This window comes from Leopardus geoffroyi, chromosome A3 (assembly GCF_018350155.1).
Source record: "Leopardus geoffroyi isolate Oge1 chromosome A3, O.geoffroyi_Oge1_pat1.0, whole genome shotgun sequence".
NCBI lineage: Eukaryota > Metazoa > Chordata > Mammalia > Carnivora > Felidae > Leopardus > Leopardus geoffroyi.
Genome location: NC_059336.1, coordinates 29,100,341 through 29,118,778, shown reverse-complemented (window position 1 = coordinate 29,118,778; position 18,438 = coordinate 29,100,341). Strand labels below are relative to the sequence as shown.

Sequence of the window (18,438 nt, the reverse complement as noted above, 5' to 3'; positions counted from 1 at the left end):
CGAGCGGCCCATGGCACAGCACACGGGCAGGGTCCTGGCATGCGTTACGGTCTCTGAGCCCCGACCCGGAGGCCCAACGGAGGCGCCAAGTTTAGAAGCAGGTGCCGAACGTGGGGAGAAGATAGATCATTCGTGGAGCATACTGTTACAGAGTGGCAGAGGGCTGGTGCTGTGTCGAGGGTCTGGGCTTTGAGGGAGAAGATCTAAAACGGACACCCCACCTTTTCCCATTACTAGTTGGGGCCCCGGAGCCTCGGTTTTCTCAACTTACAACGTGGACGTGCCCGCATGGGTACATGGGCACGGTGAGGGGTGCGGGAGGTCACGGACGTGCGGGGACGGCCACGTGAGACCACACCCCAAACCAAAACCTCACGGCACCACCAGCTGAGGCAAAAATGCCTGGCAAGGCGACTTGGCTTCAAGTCAGCCCTCTCTCGAGGGGACAGCCTCCTTTCTGCTTGGGGCCTCAGCAAGTGCTGGTCTGGCTGCGTCTTCCCCTGGCCCTTGATCTGCCCCCTCGCCGTCCCGAGACCACACTCACCCTTCCAGGCCTCTTCCACATGCTTCCTCCCGGAGGCCCCAGTCCCTGCGCTCCGGCGAGCAGACACAGAGGGACCACAGACCCCCACGAGCCAAGCCGTTGTGCTCCCCTCTTTCCACCGCTAACCCCAAGCTGCCTTAAAGGACAGGACCGTCCTGTGCTTCTCCTGAGCCTCTCGGGCTGCCGAGCCCAGAAGGAGTCCAATCCTGGCTGACGGACAGGAACCGGGAGTTCACACGAGGCAGGAAGAGAATTAATTTACAAACTCCACAGAATCATTCAGCGTGACAAGATCTTAACGCGAAAATATGGTTATGAAATCCCTGCCTGTAGTTGGGGTCCCACTGAACGTCCCCCACCAAGCTGGGTCAAGAGAGATGCTCGCCCTCACCTTGGAAAACCAGGCCACGTGCCCAGGCTCCAGCAGGTGGCAAGGCAGGAGCTGGGATGCTGCTTGTGCAAGCGGGCCACACCATGCCGCCCCCACATACCTTCCGAGCTGGGTGGAGAGACCAGGCGCATGGGGATGAAGGGTTTCCCCGACATGACATCGCCTACCCGTTACAGGACCGGGGGGCTCCCCGGCCGATTTCGGCCCTCTCCCCCATCCCCTCCCTTACTGCCCTTCTGTTCAGTCTAGAGAGGGAAGCCTGAAATCCAGGGGTGGCCACCTGGAAAATGCAACAATGCTCAACGACGCGCCTTAGCCGGCCAGGGGTGGGGGGTGGCGGTGAGCCGGCCGGGGTCCTGTCGGGCAGGGCGGACACCCACACTCTACACTCGAAGCACGCGGGTTGTTGCGACAGGTGGTGGCAGGGCAGAGAGGGGCAGGGCAGCCTCCCCCCCTCCCGAGGAAGCAAACACCAGCTCTCCTGCAGCCAGCGGCCCACCTCTGTCTCAGAGGCCACCTGCCCTGTCTCCGGACTGCGTGTCCGGAGGAAGCAGCCCCAGGAATTCTGAAAGGCAAATCGTCACCCAGGCTGTAACGGGCACAAACCCAACTACAGGAATTTACTCCTGTGCTGCAATCCGCTAAGAGACACTAAGGTAAAATGCGGAAAAATGATACAGGACCTCGCCTGGCCTTGGGAACCCGTTTCCGGTCATCTAGCTTTCCCTGCTCTTTGCCGAGGACCTCATTTCTTCCTGGGCCACCAGGGCGCTTGGGAGCAGGGCAGGGGTTCTAAATCTGAGGTCTTCGGAACTCCCAGGATGCACGGGGACTGCAAATGCCCTGAAGCCACATGAAGTATCACAGCGCGTGTCGGTCCTGGGCCTTTTTCTGGAGGGACAGCTCCAACACTCAGATTCGGAGAAGGGCCCACGATGCAAGGAATCTTGAGAGCCATGGGCACCTCTGCGGGCTCCCCATCTATCAGAGCAAAAACTCTAAGCAGAAAGCAATGCTGGAGGGCTTACTGGGGTTCCCCACCGCACAGGTGAGCACGACAAGCCAGGCCGGGGCTCAGGGCTGCGGGGCGCGCTGCTGGGGGGCAGGCTCCGGCTTTACTGGGCCAGAGCCCTTCCTCCAGGTGGGCTGGGGAAGATCCCCTCCCTGCAGATGTTCAAGGCAAACCACAGACTCCTCTTTTTTTAATTTTCTTAATGTTTATTTATAATTGAGAGACAGACAGAGACAGAGCACGAGCATGGGAGGGGCAGAGAGAGGAGACACAGAATCCGAAGCCGGCTCCAGGCTCCGAGCTGTCAGCACAGAGCCCGACGCGGGGCTCGAACCCACCAACCGCGAGATCATGACCTGAGCCGAAGAGTCAGTCGCTTACCCGACTGAGCCACCCAGGAGCCCCAAACCTGAGACTCTTAGAGCGGACAAAGGCCGTGGGGAGGAGACAGGCTCTGTGCCGAGTCAGCTGAGCTCGATCGGTGGCCCACTTACCACAGTGAGGACACACACTGTCGTGGCAACAGCTGGCAGGGCCTGGTTTGCTGAGCGAAAGGGGAGCGGGCAGAGCTTGGAGCCAAGATGGCGAGCGGCTGCAAACAGATGGCAGCCTCATCCCCAGGATGTCAGCCAGGTCGTCCAGGGCAGGGAGCGTTTCCGCATACGATGCAGCCAGCAGGTACCACGCAAGCTTGCAGACTCCGAGCCCGGGACGGATTACAGCAGTGTTCCTGTCGTCACCGCTGTGGACTTGCCTAATAGTGTTTCAAACCTTCCCATTCCTCCAAGTGCGCGGCCCCAAAGCTTGCCAGATGCCCAAAAGGAAGTATTTCAATTTTTAAAAAATATTTTATTTATTTTTGAGACAGAGAGACACAGAGCATGAGCAGGGGAGGGAGAGAGAGAGAGAGAGAGAGACACAGAATCCAAAGAAGGCTCCAGGCTCTTAGCTGTCGGCACAGAACCCGACGCGGGGCTCGAACTCACAAACCACGAGATCATGACCTGAGCCGAAGTCGGACGCTCAACCGACTGAGGCACCCAGGCGCCCCCCTCAAGAGGAAGTACTGGCAAGACCCAAGAGTCGGACATCTGGAAGGTTCTCTGGTGACCAGCAACCACAGGACTGTACCGCATCACCCCCACCTGGGTCCAATCTGAGGATGCAGACCCACTTAAAGCCGGTCTTCCTGGCCTTGGTAAGTCACCTCGGGAGACCCTCAGGAGCCGGGGAGCACGTGACCTGGTAGACAGGTAAGGGCTGGCACTCCAGATAAACTAAGGGGGAACTTTCTGTCCGCAGAAACAGCCCTGGTAATTGGCAGTCGGCTACAGGGACACCCTAACGAATTCCCCTCCTCAACTGATTAAGTGTGGGGATGAAACGATCGCTGCCAAGGGCCTCAATCGGTCCCCGAAGAGACGGAGGTGCAGCTGTGGCTGCTGTGATGAACAGACAAAGGGCTCCGGGGAGAATTCTCCTCGCTGGCCCCCTGCCAGGAGGAGATCTAAGGTGCGGGCACAGCTAAAGGGAAGAGGTGGTTCTTCCATATGGTGATGGGACAGTTGGTGGTTATAAAAGGCAAGACTCCCGACGAGGTCGTGCCCACAGTGGTCTGGGCAAAAGGAGACCATATGGATTTCTGGCTACAGCCGCCAGGCGGAACGAAGCCCGGCGTGCCCAGGGGAACTCACTGGGGCCACTTGCTAAGGGGCCTGGCGCTCTCTCAGCGGAAAGAAGAGCCCTGCGGATCGCTAGCGGAAAGCCACGTGAAAACGAATGATTAGCCCGTACGGATTTGGCGAAAACAAACAGGCGGATCGAAGGCCAACGCACCGAGCTGCCGGTTAACCGAGCTCTCCCCGTGTGCTACGACTTGCGTCGGGCCCTTCCTGCTTCTCGTGCGTGGAGTCTTCGCAACAGCGGACGGTGAACGGCCGTGTCCAACGGGTACCACTGAGCAGACGGGAAGTGGGGACCCAGAGAAGTTAGGGGGCTTGACCAAAGTCACCCAGCTAGGAAGCGGGAGGGCTGCAATTCAAACCTAGATTTATCAGCATACCAGATCCCCAAGCAGGTGCCTTCCTGGCACCAGCGTGGAAGCACCGGGCTCCCGATGGCTTCCCCGGGTGTGGCCCCATCGCCCTTCACGGGCTCAGGAAAGGGCTGTGCCGTCTCGCACCTTCTGGAGGCTGGCACGGTCGGGTGTGGCATCTCCTCCCTCCCCCTGTGCGGACTGGCTCATCTGCCGAGAATAATACAGCCTTGTATACAACCACTGCCACCCACCCCCACCTTTTCTCCAGGGTGAAGGTCACCCTCCTTAGGTTGACATTCAAGGCTCTCGGCAACTTCACGCTATTTCGCTCTCCCACTGCACCGCTGTGTGAACCAACCCAAAGACCCGCTCTTGACACAGATTCTCAATGTTCTCATGCGGTGTCCCTTGCTGAGAACACCCGTCGGCCCTCCTTTCTTCAATGGCTACCTTAAGTCACAGGTCCCACGTGTTGCCATTACCCACTTTCTCAACCAAAAGCCAGTGCTACCTCTGCTGAGCTCCCAGGAGCACTGAGCACCAGGCCGCTAGACTTGCTAACGTGACCTGTCTTCAGAAGCGGGTGGAAAAGAGCAGGGACACCTCTAGCCCTGGAGGTGGCATTTGCTAGCCACGTGGCCAGTGGGGCAAGTCACTTCCTGTCTCTGGAGTGGAAAGGACGCCATACCCAGGACGCACGTGAGGTTTTAACAAGATAATAAACATAGTGGGAGAGTACGAAGTCTGGCCAACGGCATGTGCTCAGTAAGCGAGTGAGTGAGAGAGAGAGAGAGAGAGAGAGAGAGAGCCCCCCATCCCCTGCCCTCACGCCTTACAATAATAATAAAGACTCCAGGCTGTACCAGGCCTGTTCCTACGCAGAAACAAATACAGCAAAGGCAAGGCCACCAGCTAGCTGCAAAAGCTCTCAGGAAGCATCTGTAAAGGAGTAAAGAAACGGACGGTTCCAGGGAAGGAGATGTGAACAGGTGGGGCCAGCTTCTACCCTGTGCCCCACATGCCTTGAAAACCAAGGCGTCTGGGGACAGCTGAAGGACTGACTTTGAAGCCCCTTTCCCCGTGTCAAGTTCAGGCCATGGGGCCGCCCCGCAGCTCTTGGTTCTTGCACAGACATGCCCAAAGGCAACCGAGAGCAGAGGACTCCCCCGCACCTTCTCCCCCTGTACTCCTGTCCTTAACCCAAAATAGAAAGTAGTTCCCAGTTTACAAATTAAAGTAGCTCTCAAAATCAATTTTATAGCCAGCAATCATGGTCCTGATGTTATATAACCACACACACACACACACACACACACACAAACCCACAAAGAGCGAGATGCCAGCGCTAGAAAGCTGCTCTCTGGCAGAACCAGCAGCCTGCCCATGTGACAGGACGCTGCACAGGTTTTCAGCTCTGAAAAAGCAAAAGTAAATACAAAAAACAACAAAACGCTATGTTCTTGGGACATAATTATAGCAGAGTGCATATGCAAATCAAGACAGAAGAGCCAGACACATCAGTCACCTAATGAGAAGCTGATTACAAAAGAACAGATCACAGGAAGGCACGGTAATCAAACGAGGGCTGCGAAGGCAGCCTCGGGTCTCAGGGGGGCTCTCGGGGCTCAAGAAGGTTTCCCGTGTTTAGCCCCAAATTTGGGATCCAATGGCACCTCAAAAAAGACCCAGAAAATCACATACAACTTACCAGTTGCCTGTCTAGAGGAGAGAGGATGGGTTTATGGCCACAGCTCCAAGATATTATCTGTGTATTTTCCACCCCCCAAAGCCCCTCTCCTCCTGCAGGGTTCATGGTCTCGTACATGGCTCTGACCCCCAGCCCAGAGATTCACGGAGCCACCCCTACCTTCCTCTCCCTCATTCGGTCCACCTGCAAGCCTCCGGCGGTTTCCAAACGCACCTTGAATTCACTCTTCCCCGTCCCATGCACCATCCACCCTAACCTGGGAAACTCGACTTCCCTGTTGCCCACCCTGTCCCACCCGGGTCTGGACTTGCCCTCTCCAACCCTGGCCACAGAGCCACAGTGCTCCTGTAAACATGGAAACCGCTGGTTACCGGTGCAGGGACTTACCACCTCCAGAGCCTCACAGATCAGGCTCCTGTCTCCTCCACCTGCCCCTACCGATTCATTGCCCCCCTGCCTGGCAGACACCTCATTCCTCAGGTCTCAGTTTCAATGTCACCTCCTCTACAAGACTTTCTCAGACCGCCTCGGGCAGGTCCCCTATCTTCTGCTATTTCCTCTACCCGTACATGCTTGAAATCATAACTCTAGTTTTCCCTTAGGACCTGACCTGTCTCTCAAACCATGGTCCAAGTACCTGGAGGGTGGGGACCAGATCTGAGCTGTCCCCGATATACTGCAACACCTACAGGCTATCAAGAAATTTAACGGGGGGGGGGGGGGGGGGGGGGGGGGGCGCCTGGGTGGCTCAGTTGGTTGAGCGTCTGACTCTTGACTTCGACTCAGGTCATGATCTCACGGTTCGTGAGATCGAGCCCCCACATCGAGCCCATGCGCTGACAGCACGGGGCCTGCTGGGGATTCTCGCTCTCTCTGCCCCCCCCCCCCCCCCCACCTCTCTCTCCCTCTCAAAATAAGCAAACTTAAAAGAAATTAAAGAGCCCCTCTGGGGTGTGTGTTTTCTTTTTATCGGTGGGGGCAGGTGGGAAGCACATGAACGCACACACATTCTGAGACTGCTTCTAGCTGTTACCGGCGTGGCCAAGAATTAGTATGGAAAGACAACAGAACCCAACAGCTATGGAGTGGCTAACGCATGCCTAGCCATTCCTAGGCTAGCTGTATATTAATTTTCCTTTTAATCCACATGCAAACCCTATAGGGGACGTGCTAGCAGGCCATCTAATAAATGAGGGCTCCAAGGCTCAGAGAGGTGCCGGAGGTTTAGCCGGACTGAGGTCAGGGATTAGCTTCATCTCCATGGCCCAAGCTGGGCACAGAGCAGGGGCTCCGTGCGCGCCTGGGGGATGAACAAGTGAAGGTTTCGAGTCAGGATTCAAAGCCACGTCTAAGACTCCACTTAGACATCTAAGCCCCACCTGCATATTGTTGCTCCCCCATTCCCTCGGTCCAGCTGCCTCTCAAATTCCCCCCCTTTCTGGAAGGGCGATCGCCCGTCCTACCACAGAGACCTCACAGGGCGCCGTATTCCCCTGGCGGTACTTGCTGGGGATCCTCCCGAGAGGCCCACTGTATTATTATGGCTCAGCAGTCTAGTCTCCCAGGGCCACGGAAGCCCATGGAGAAGTTCAATTATTTCCTTTCTCCTCCCAGGAGCAGGTGGCTGCAGGAACTCAACCTCACCCTAAGGACACTTGCACAGAGGGAGAAACCGACAAAGAATCGGGAGTCTTGAGTCCTGGAAACTCCTCCACCTTGGAGCCCACGAGTGCGCCAGGGCTGAGGGAGCGGGAGAGGGGGGGCCGCCAGCGGTCCTTCAGCTGCCCTGGTTTTCTGGATGAGGAAACCACGGCCCACAGAGAAGTGACTTGCCTGAAGTCCCCATGCTAGGTAATTATGGAAGGCAGAGACAGGATCAGGACCCGGTGGCGTCCCTCCTCCTAGTGCTTAAGCCTAAATCTAAGCTTTTTGAGGGCAAAAGGTTAAGAGGCAAGGTGCAACAGACAGCAAGGTAGGCAGGCCGTGCCGTAGCCCTCTTTTGTGCGGCCCGCTCGCAATCCTGAGTGGGCATCAACTTCGCCCAGAGGGCTTGCCCAATACCGCTCCCTGGCTTCCAGCTCTATAGGACCGAAGTGGGGCCAGAGATCCGCATTCTAACAAGTTCCCAGGGGATCCCGCCAGCCTCGGGACCACACTTTGAGAAGACTGGTCACCAATGCCGTGTGTGCTGGGGCGTGGGAGCTCGTGAGGGGTGGCGGGGAGGAGCGTGGCAACAGCTTGTCAATATCTTCAAGTCCACGGGATAGAACCTCGATCTATCAAGTAGGAGACTTCTCACTTAGGTCATTCACAGTTCCTGCCACTGCTGCAATGGAAGCAATCTTTCGGACCCTCGTTAAAGCCTACCCGAGGCCACGTAATCAGGCTGCAGACCCTGAAGACTCACATCTGGGTCTGCCTACGGCACCACCAGCTTACGCCCAACTCCAGGACACTCTAAGAGTGGGCAGGACGCCAGAGTTCCAGAACAGCTGTCCTACCGCCACAGGGCTTCCAAAACACTGGGCTGGAGCGAGGTGCTCTGCCGAGGTTCCTCGTGCTACACCTGGTTGGTGCCCCTGCCCTGAGCATCTGAGGGGCAGGGGAGAGGGGTGGATGTCTGGATCCCATCAGCGGGGACATCTGGATTTCAGCTTAGGCAACTGGCCTAACCTCCCAAACAATTTTTTTTTCTAGAAGGTAAAAGCCACTCTGTTGTTTGTCTGGGGTGTGGTATACTCACCCTCGTTTCTGTTGCCCCATGCGAACCAAGGGTTCCTTCCAAACATTCGTCAAACCGAGTATGCAATCTGGTTACTAACAACAAATGAGTCTTTACTTGTGACTTCCAGTTCTCCTTATGTCTGCGCGAGGCTGGGCTGGGCCGCGAAGGCCCACGTACTCTGCCAAGATCTGACTGCATCATACTTCCAGCCCAGGCCTCAGATGTGCCCTAGACCAGAGCCTTCTTTCTGGAAGGACATGTCTGAGACACGGCTGAAAAAAGCAGAAAGGAAAAAACAACAGCAACGGCAACAACAAAACCTAAAGGGTGCTGTCCATGACATTTCGGGGTTTCCTTTCTCCAGAAGGATGGACGTAAACGCAGAACGAGTCCACTGGAACGAGTCCATCGCTGTGACTTTCCCGTTGGAGCAGCTGGCCGATGCCAAAATCCCACATCATATACCAAAGCTGACCTGCTCTCCATCACTGCTACAGTACCGACCAGGCCTTGGAAAGACGAAGAGCCAAGGTTTACCACGCGGGAGGTTACCTGCCCAGGTGCCTTCCAGGCTCCTTTTTGCTTTTTTGCAGCCTAGAAAAATAGAGGCATTTTCCTCTTCCTCACTATGCCCTATGGTGTGCCTGGGTGGCTCTAATCCATTCCTCCCGAGTCCCTAGACATCATTTTCTTTTACAAAGAAACAAAACACAGAAATCTGACCTGTGTATGATGCAGGCTGAGTTATGGCTTTCCCCGGGCACCTCTAACTGAAAGTGAAATTCCTTTAAAGTTGGGAAATTCATTGCAGGATTTTATGGTATTGATTTATTTTAAACTTGGCTGGCAGTTTTAAGGCCTGCCATGCCTCTGAATCCCAGAAATGCTGGAGGAGGTCTCCATTTCCTTTGATTCGGTAATACCACAGAGGACTCACTAGTGGAAATGAAAGGAAGGGCTGCGATACTGTATGTTGCTGCCCTAGTTTATCAAGACAGCACCCTGGGCGTTCTCCCCAGGTCCTGGGTCCACAGCGCATCTCTGGTTGGGATTTTGCTACCAGAACCGTATCCTCTCTCCTCGCCAGCTGGGTCCTGTACCCAACAAAGCCTCGGTAAAGCTAAGGCGAGTTTCTGGCAAGCCCTGAGCTGTGACCTACTCGCTTATCACCTGGTTTACAAGATGCCTCTGAACTTGCCTTCGGGAACTAGCTCAAGGTACCACCTCCTCCGGGAAGCCCTCCCTCCACTCTCTCCAGGCTTCCTGTAGCTCCCCGGAGCCACAGCGACCACAACTAAGCACCCGTGTCTCATCCGCACTGCCACACGGGTCAACCGCCAGGGGGCAACACTGGAGGCCATACGATCAACACCAAATGTGACGGGGCCCCATTGAGAGGCACCAGATGATGACATCCTCTGCTTTAGTCAAGATTTAATAAATGCACTGGAAGTTTCGTCGGGGAGAAACCCAACCAACTACTGCCATTTTGCTTTGGGTCCAGAGCCTCAACTGCCCAGGCTACTTCCACTTTTACTTGGGACGGGTTTCCACCAGGATACCTGGCAGATGGAACGGGCAACAGGTTGCTTCGGGTCACGTCGGAGCCCCTTCCGCACACTGGTGCCACAGACGGTTCCAGCACTCCCTCAGCGCAAGCGCCCTCCTGGCGGCCATCAGCGGCAGTGGGCTTCGGGTCTCCCACGGTCCAACCTTTGGCTAATTCTCACTTCTGCCTGCTCATGTGGCCTCTGCCTCCCGCTCCCCGACCCCTGGTTAGGTGGGTGCCTCCCGTCTCCCAGCCTCGCCTCCCCTGCCCACGTTGGAGGCCGCGGCGGTGTGACACAGGAGGAATCCGCACACAGGTGAGGTCACCCGAAGGGGCGGGTGGCGGCCAAGATCGGCTGTCAGACTGAACGCTGCCCACGGGCGGCACCGTGCACGAATGTCTTAGGGGTCACCGGTGCGGTGCTCCTTGGAGAGGGACCCTGTCATCTGCCTGAAAACGTCAACCCATCGAAAGCTGCTTTTGAAGAGGCTGCAGGAAGCAGAATGGAGCAGGGAAACCTCCGGTCGGACACCCTGCTTCAAATCCTGGCTCTCAGCACTTAGTAAAAGTGGCTCTCTGCTTCCTCAACTGCAGAAGGACGGCTGCCCGGGACAGGTACGCAGGTGCTATGGGCTGATTATATACGGAGTGTCCACTATAAAAAAGATGTGGAAAGTATTTAATTCAGAGGTGAGGAGAAAGGACAAAACCTCTGCTCAACACCAGTCAGGGGCCCCTCAGAGCAGGTTTTGATAACCAGGGGCTATGATCGTGGGTAGGAGTGCCTGTGTCCTGGAGTGGGGGGTGGGGGGTGGGGCAGGAAATGGGACTTGGAAGGACCCCAACCATCAGGCAGGCCCGCTTACAGCTGGATGATTACAAAAGCGATTTTGCTGTGCGCTGCCCAAAGGGATGCCGTCTGGGTTCAGAGGAGCCAAGGATGCCAGGGAGGAGCAGAATGTGAGGAACAACAGCCCTGGGGCAGGCCTGTCCCCTCACTGAGGCTTTGATGTCCCGAGGAGCTTCAAGGGACAGATTATCCCTGGGGGCCACCAGCCCCATTACATAACCCACGGCTCAGCTTAGCTTCCTCCCGTTGATACAGCTGGAGACGGAGCAGGGATGGCGACAGCAGGGGCAGAAGCCAGCCCCTCCCAGGGAACCGTCTGGTCTCACAAACACCAGCCTTTGTGACCCGGGGGAGCCTCCAGAAAACATGAGTGGACGGACCAGGCCCTGCGGCCTCCCTGTAAGCCGGTACCCAGGGCTGCCGGGTCCTCACAGTGAAGGCTGAAGTTTAATTTCCAGGGGAAAGGAGAAGCGAACCTTCTGGATCTTTGCTCCCGACCCCTGCACTCTTACGCAGCCCCGCAGTGCCGTGGAGTGCGAGCGGGGAGATTTCCATTTTACAGACGGGGACTCAAGAGGGGCTCAAGACTACAGATCTGCTTGGATCAAAGGATTGATAAACACCCACTCAATCTATTCCCCTTCCAGTGAGCTCTCAATTTTAATGTTTTTATTTTTTTTATTTTTGAGACAGAGAGAGACAGAGCATGAGCAGGGGAGGGGCAGAGAGAGAAAGGGAGACACAGACTCTGACACAGGCTCCAGGTCCTGAGCTGTCAGCACAGAGCCTGACGCGGGGCTCAAACTCCCAGACCGTGAGATCGTGACCTGAGCTGAAGTCGGACGCTTAACCGACTGAGCCACCCAGGCGCCCCTGAGCTCTCAATTTTAAATAAGACCCCCACTCTTTAAGGATCTAGGTCATCTACTTAGGGCAAGGATGGCGTTTCCCTCCTCCCATCCTCTCTTTGGAAGGGTCAAGGCTCCACCAGAGACTAAGTGGGATGAGCCTCTGGGGTGGGAGGAATCAAACGGACTCCAGTCCCCTCAGCAGCTAAGGCTTCACGGACAAAGTGTCCTTCTTATCCCTCTTTGGGCTACCTAGCTGTTCACCAGCACGCAGTGCTTTCCTGGAGAAGAAACTAGCTCCCAACTAGAAACCTAGTACCCATATTACTCGTCTCAGCCTTCACTTGGTGCTCAACCGTTTGCCGAACACAATTACAAAGACCCATGAGTTCAGGGCGCCTGGGTGGCTCAGCTGGTTAAGCATCCGGCTTCGGCTCAGGTCACGATCTCGCCGTTTGTGAGTTCGAGCCCCGTGTCCGGCTCTGTGCTGACAGGTCAGAGCCTGGAGCCTGCTTCCGATTCTGTGTCTCCCTCTCTCTCTGCCCCTCCCCCACTTGCATTGTCTCTCTCTCTCTCTCTCAAAAATAAACATTAAAAAAAAGAAAAATGCAAAGACCCATGATTTCCATAGATGATTCAATGAGGCAATACCCCATATATCGGCTGACACCAGGGACTTAGACCTGGGTTTAAGTCTAGACTCAGCTCCAGACCAGCGGTGACCTTTGGGAAGTCACATGAGAAGAAATAAATGAAATAATGGTCAAAAACACTTGGCCCACGGATGGCCAGTGACTACCCCCATCCTGGCCACCTTCGGAACTGTCGCCGTCCTTCAAAACCTACCCCCTTAACCTTAACCTCACACGCACAGGGTCTCCAGGTGGGGGTCCCATGGCCCGGAAGCTCACTTTCGTGTGTCTGCTTCCCACAGGGCCTGCAGTCCCGTGAGGGAAGGGCAGGGCTTATGTGCTCCTGGATTCACAGCTGGGGCAGGAAGTCACCCTCAACTGAGAGGGGACCCAAATGCCTATCTGTCCCAGGTTCCCAATGTCCCCCTGACAACCCGTGTTTTAATTTACCCTCCAGGGATCCTGTTCTGGAAATTCAGCTGTTTAAAAACGAACCACGTTAAGCCTTTCTTTCCCATCTTTTAGTCTCCAGCATCACTTTTGATTAACTGGACACTCAGAATGCGACACAATTTGGGTAGGATTCTGCCAAAAGCCAACAAATGATCTGAATAGATTTCTATAGCTCCGATGCGAACGAACATGCCGTTGCCTGTTAGATGATCTGGAAAAGGTTGGGAATCTGCAGAAGACCGTGAGGGGCCCCGCCAGGGGTTGGGGGACCGTCCTCTCAAATCTCACAAAACAAGAAAAATCTGAAGCCCGGGTCAAGGGGTCAACTCGGGTCATCCAGCATGCGAGGCCAGAGCCACGTCTTTGGACCACAGGCCAAGGATAAATATATCCTTTATTACTTCAACAATAACTTAAGCCGGATTCTTTTTTCTCCGATGTTAGGCAGCTACCAAGATCACATATGGAACAAAGAGTATTTTCTATGACCCTTCAGGTCACAGCAACATCTGATTTCCTTCAGCAGGCCTGAGCCACCCGCTCCAAGTAAATGTCACTCAAGGGCCCTGGCTTCGTCCGGCCCTAGTAACCGAGGCTTGTATAGGAGACAGCAAACTTGGACACAAACGTGGATTCCCTCATCTTACAGCACCCTCCCTGGTTAACATGGGCGGTGGCACGCAGAACACCAGTCTGGCTTACCCACTTTGGGTAAGGTTTGTGGCCAGCTGGGAGGAAACGTTAGGAATTATTAAACATCTTTAAAAAATGACAAATAAGGGAGCGATAAGACCCACCATTGAGTAATCTTTAAAAATAGAGAAGTTTTCTGGAACAAGCAATCGGACAGAGTTGCCTCTGAGCCCAGCTTTGTTTAAAAAAAAAAAAAAAAATAGAAAGAAAAAGCAGTCTGGTAATCCTCTGAGGCAAGGCTACTAAAAACCATGGTCTTCGGAGAGGAACAGAAGACAATACTTTCGCCTCGAGCCAAAGTGTGTATCTAAAATTTAGCATTGCACTTACAGTTTACACAGGGCGTTTGCACAACCTCTTGTGATTCCAGCCACCTCAACAAGAAACATCTATCTCATTTTATGGACAGTAAAACCTCAATAAGATAATTATGATCTACCCCATTTAATGGAGGATAAAATCCAGAGAGGTAAAATAACTTGCCCGAGGTCCCACAGCCAGCCAACCACAAAAACGGAACCACTTGGTCCCGGACGGTCCACCAGGCTCTTTTCAGAGGAGCCCTGTGTCGTCAACCCCAAGTGCATGCGTTCAGTGCTGCAGAGAGCTAGAGCCAGGGGGACCCTGACTTGGACATTACTCTGAAATCTACAACCCCAGATTACGGAGGCGGTTCTCCATCATGCCAGTACCGGGGACAAGAGTGTTGCCTACACGTGGTGGGAGTTTGAGCCACGACAACAGGCCGAATGGGAAAGCTGGCAAGGACTAAGGACACACAAGTTCCCTGTCTTCATTTGGGACCTTGAATAATTCCTTCTTTCTAGGTCTCCAGCTGCCCTCCACACAAAATTCCTCAGGGAGAGACATCTACACCCCCGGTTCTCCAAAGTGTGGTCTGGAGCGCGGGACTCCATGAAGCCAAACCTTTTCTTAGTAACACTGAGACACGTTTGCCTTTTTACTTTCCTCCTCTCTTGCATGTACCGTGGAGTTTTCTGGAGGTTATGTGATGAGGGACGTGGCACCAGGTTAAACATCAGAAGCAGACAGGAGAACCCAGCTGACTGTTAAGGCAGATGGTAAAAAGACTTGCAAGAATAGATAGAAAGCACGGCCACTCTACTAAATTTTTTTTTTTTGAAAATATTTTTCATCAACTATGATGCTTACATTAAAGCGTAGCTGATTTTTATTCATTTGAAAAGAACACTTAAAACGCTTCTCAGTTTTAATTGTGAATTCTGCCAGTATCCATAGATAGAACCCAAACCAGGACCTCTTTGGAGTCCTCAATTTCATGAGTATAACCGAGCCTTTAAACCCAAAACTTGGGAGAATCAATGGTCTATTCTCTCACTGTCTCCAACTCCTCTTCTTTCATTTCCTCTCAAACCCACCCTCACCAGGGGTTCTCCCCATTATGCGCCACCAAAATTGCTGGTGAGCGCTAATGTCTTCCTGATCGCTGAAGCCCAAGGTCAATCCTCGGTCCTCCTCTCCCTCAACCCACCGCCACAAGGACCACAGCTGATTACTTCCCCCTCCTGATGTCTCATCTTCATCCGGCTTCCAGGACACCAGACCCAGGTCTCCTCTCTCTCTGGCTCCTTTCCTTCTCCCCAGCCTCACTGTGGAATGGCCCAGAGCTCGGTCCCTCTTGGAAATCACTATGCCCGCTGCGGTGCCTTGGCAGTCTCTAAATTTGTTATCTCTAGACCAGATCTCACCCCTGAACCCCAGACTCCTCTAGCTCCTGTCCCGCCTCTGTGCCTGGATTCCACTTAGGCATTCCAAACTTTCACACGACAGCAAAGCCTAACTTTCTCCAGCCAAACCTGTTCCTCTCGATGCCCCTCCCATCTCATTTGGTGGCAACTCCATCCTTCCAAAGGCTTCCAAGGCCAGAAACCTCTAAGTCCTCCTGGATCCCTTTCTCTCGTACCATTCGCTCCAGCAGGAAATGGTTGGCTGACTCCAAAACTCATCCCCAACCCAATCTCCCCTCCCTGGCTCCATGGTTCCAAGCCACCATTCCCTCTCACAGCTGGGTTGCTACAGTAGCCTCCTATCTTATCCCCTATCCTTTTAGGGCAGCAGCCACAATGATCCTTTCAAAAGATCAGTTCTCACACAGCTGAAGGACATACCCAGGACTTCCCATCTTACCCAGGCACAAAACCCCAAATCCTTACAATGGCCTCCAAGGCCTACCCTAGTTGACTCCCAGTCACCTTTCTTGCTTCTTTTCGTACATTCCCCTCCCTGCTCTGTCCAGCTTCTGAGCCTTTATACTGGTTTTGCTCCCTGTCTGGGATGCATCCCCCCCCCCCCCCCCCCCCCAGAAATCCTCATGACTCACTCCCTCCACTCCTAACCTTTACTCAAATGTCACTGTCTCGAGAGACCCACCCCGATCTCTTCCACTGAAAAGTACACCTCCGCCCTCCACCTCTCAGTAGTCTGATGTCCCTTGTCCTGCTCTAAGGCCCCCAGAGTACTGAGTCTTTTCGAACATATTACTTATAAGTCCATCTCCCCAACAGAATATAAGCTCCACGACTGCCGAGAATATTTGTCTAGTGTAGCTACTGACGTATCTTTTGTGCCAAAGAGTCCCGGGCAAATAGTTTCCCAACGGTACGTTAAATATGTGGAATTAGCTTCTCCGTCTATAGAACTTAAGTGGGGAGCAGGGGGAGGCTGCACAATAGTTCATCCCAACTCAAGCCTCCGATCCCTGAACTGGCCAGATACAGCTCACAACTATTGTCCTCACTAGCAGTCAGAGCCTGGGGCACTCTGCAGGGCTACGTGCCCCATCTTATCTTACGTCAAGGTCATCTATTTCTCCTACCTGAAGGAGTCACCCCTATAGGAGCTAAAACTGTGCCCTGCGAAATAGCACAAATCCCAACCGTGGCTGTGCAAACGGAGCCCCGATCTCGATCAGTTGCGACAACCCCACGATTCTAACCCACATTCAGGTCTCTCTTCCAATGACAACCGTCATCTTACTCCAGGGCAAACCTGAATTCTAAGAGGTTTTTTATAAGCGGAAGGGAGGAGACGTGACGGCCTGAAATACGACGAAACCTGGTCTAGCCAACCCTTTCTGGGCTCTGACCCGGCACTGTCTCCTACTGAGCTTTAGGGAGCACTCCTTTCTCGGTGGGCAGTGGGGATGAACTGGCCTGGCATCTGGAAAGTGCTCAGGGGTTTTGGAAAGGATTAACCTGGTGACTCAATCCAGAAGTTCACGGAGAACACTGCAGATGTGACCAGGCTCAACTCGGCACTCAGCACCACCAACTAGCACTCTGAGGGTGATGAAGGGGAAGGAAGGGACTAAGAACCAACGCCGGGTGACCGATGGCTCTGTGCCCAATGTGACCCCTGGGATTAGCACCACCCCTCATCGCCTCATCTCAAGGATTCAGCGAATTTAAGAGGAGCTCGTTTCCAACCTGCCCTCGTAAGAAAAAGAAGGTAGGAGGGAGGGAGAAATACACCTGCAACTTAAATTAGGACGGTGGAGAAATGACTTAAGCCCCTGCGGAGTCGCAAAGGTGAACCAAAATGCTACTGTGTCCCCCTGGCGTGTCTGGCGGTCGACGTTCTTTTCCCTTCCCACAAAACTAGGCTGGACGATGTGAGCTTCATTCACATCTGACCAATCCACCAGCCAGCACTTGTGTCTGCTGCCACGAATCTCCCCAAATTTAGGAGCTCCTTGTGCTTCCACATCCGGCCAGCTGTCCTGCCAACCGCCTGCCCTGAAGACCCAGGCACCGTTCCATCCTCACGGCTACTCAATTTCAGGTTCAACGACATCCCTCATGGTGGGAATAAACGAATTGGTCCGTCTGGTCTCCCAGGCTCCAGTTCAACTCAACTCGCACGTGCCGGAAGTTCTTAACTGCTGCACTGCTCTGCTCCGCGGGTGGCTCCCAGATGCCTACTAAGTCAAGGCCAAAATTCCAGGGTCCCTGGTGCCACCTGATTTCTGATTTCATTTCCCTCGCTCACACCTCAGACTCTGGTCCAGGTGAACTCCCACCGCCACTGCTGGTACTCTGGGATTTGCCACCTCAGCTCCGTCTGCTCTCCTGGCAGGCCACGGTCTCCCTGGTTACCACCGGTCTGCTGTCTCCGCGACCCCAAACCAGGGAAGGTACTCAAAGGCGCAAGGCTGCCTGTCTTCAGGTCCTCTGCAGAGGCTAGTCCTTTTCCCTGCAATGCTCCCCTGACCCCCAATTCCCCAACTCCCCTAAAAGGCTCATTTCCCTTCCTATCAGTTCTCCTTTGTGGTAAAGCAACTATGGTAAGTACCGATCAACGTTTCTCTCCCCAACTAAGCTGCAGAATTCATGGGGATGGGGCCATTTTCTGAATTTGCTGACCACTGCTACCCCAGGGCCCAGCACAGCACTCAAACGAAAGCCCGAATCAATCTCCTTAAATAAGCGAAGCCTTCCACATAAGACTATTCACTCGCACGTCATTTACAGTTATCTAAAATGGAGAAAACCCATCAGAGGTCTAAAGCAGGAGAAAGGTTACGTTATGGCACATGTAACGGAATGCCAATGTTGGAAAACTGTACTTTCAAAGGATCACATGGGGGAAATGCTCAGATTAGCGCCGAAAGGGCAGGAAACAAAGCGGTGCCTAAATATAGCACGCTCTAAACCGTGCAGAATTGCACGTGTGACCAGGAGGGATACCATCAGGGGTAGCGTGTATTCTCTGAAAAAAACCGTCCGTACCTCTTTTGCACATTTATTGATCAACGGATGAGGAAAAGGGATTTCTAAAAACCTCGAGACGCCGCTCAAATGCAGCGTTCACTCGGAAAACCTCGCTAGACTTTCGGGCTCTTTCTTCCTCCACCCCACAGATCTCCTCCTCATGACCTGTGGGGGGTGGGGGCGGGGGGGGGGTCTCTGATCACAAGCACTTTGTGGTCTTTCACCCTACAATCTGCCCCCCCCC

General features: G+C 54.2%; 1 protein-coding gene across 3 annotated transcripts in view; it reads right to left on the bottom strand.

The window, feature by feature from the left end:
• STK35 (serine/threonine kinase 35) overlaps positions 1-18,438 on the bottom strand; it is a 43,179-nt gene that overhangs the window by 9,839 nt on the left and 14,902 nt on the right. The window contains exon 4 of one of the 3 annotated variants that reach the window (XM_045445082.1): positions 18,213-18,359. The exons of the other annotated variants lie outside the window; for them this stretch is intronic. The gene's annotated coding sequence lies outside the window, so the exon portion shown is untranslated. Of the gene's footprint in view, positions 1-18,212; positions 18,360-18,438 lie in introns of those variants that run through there. 3 annotated transcript variants of the gene reach the window in all.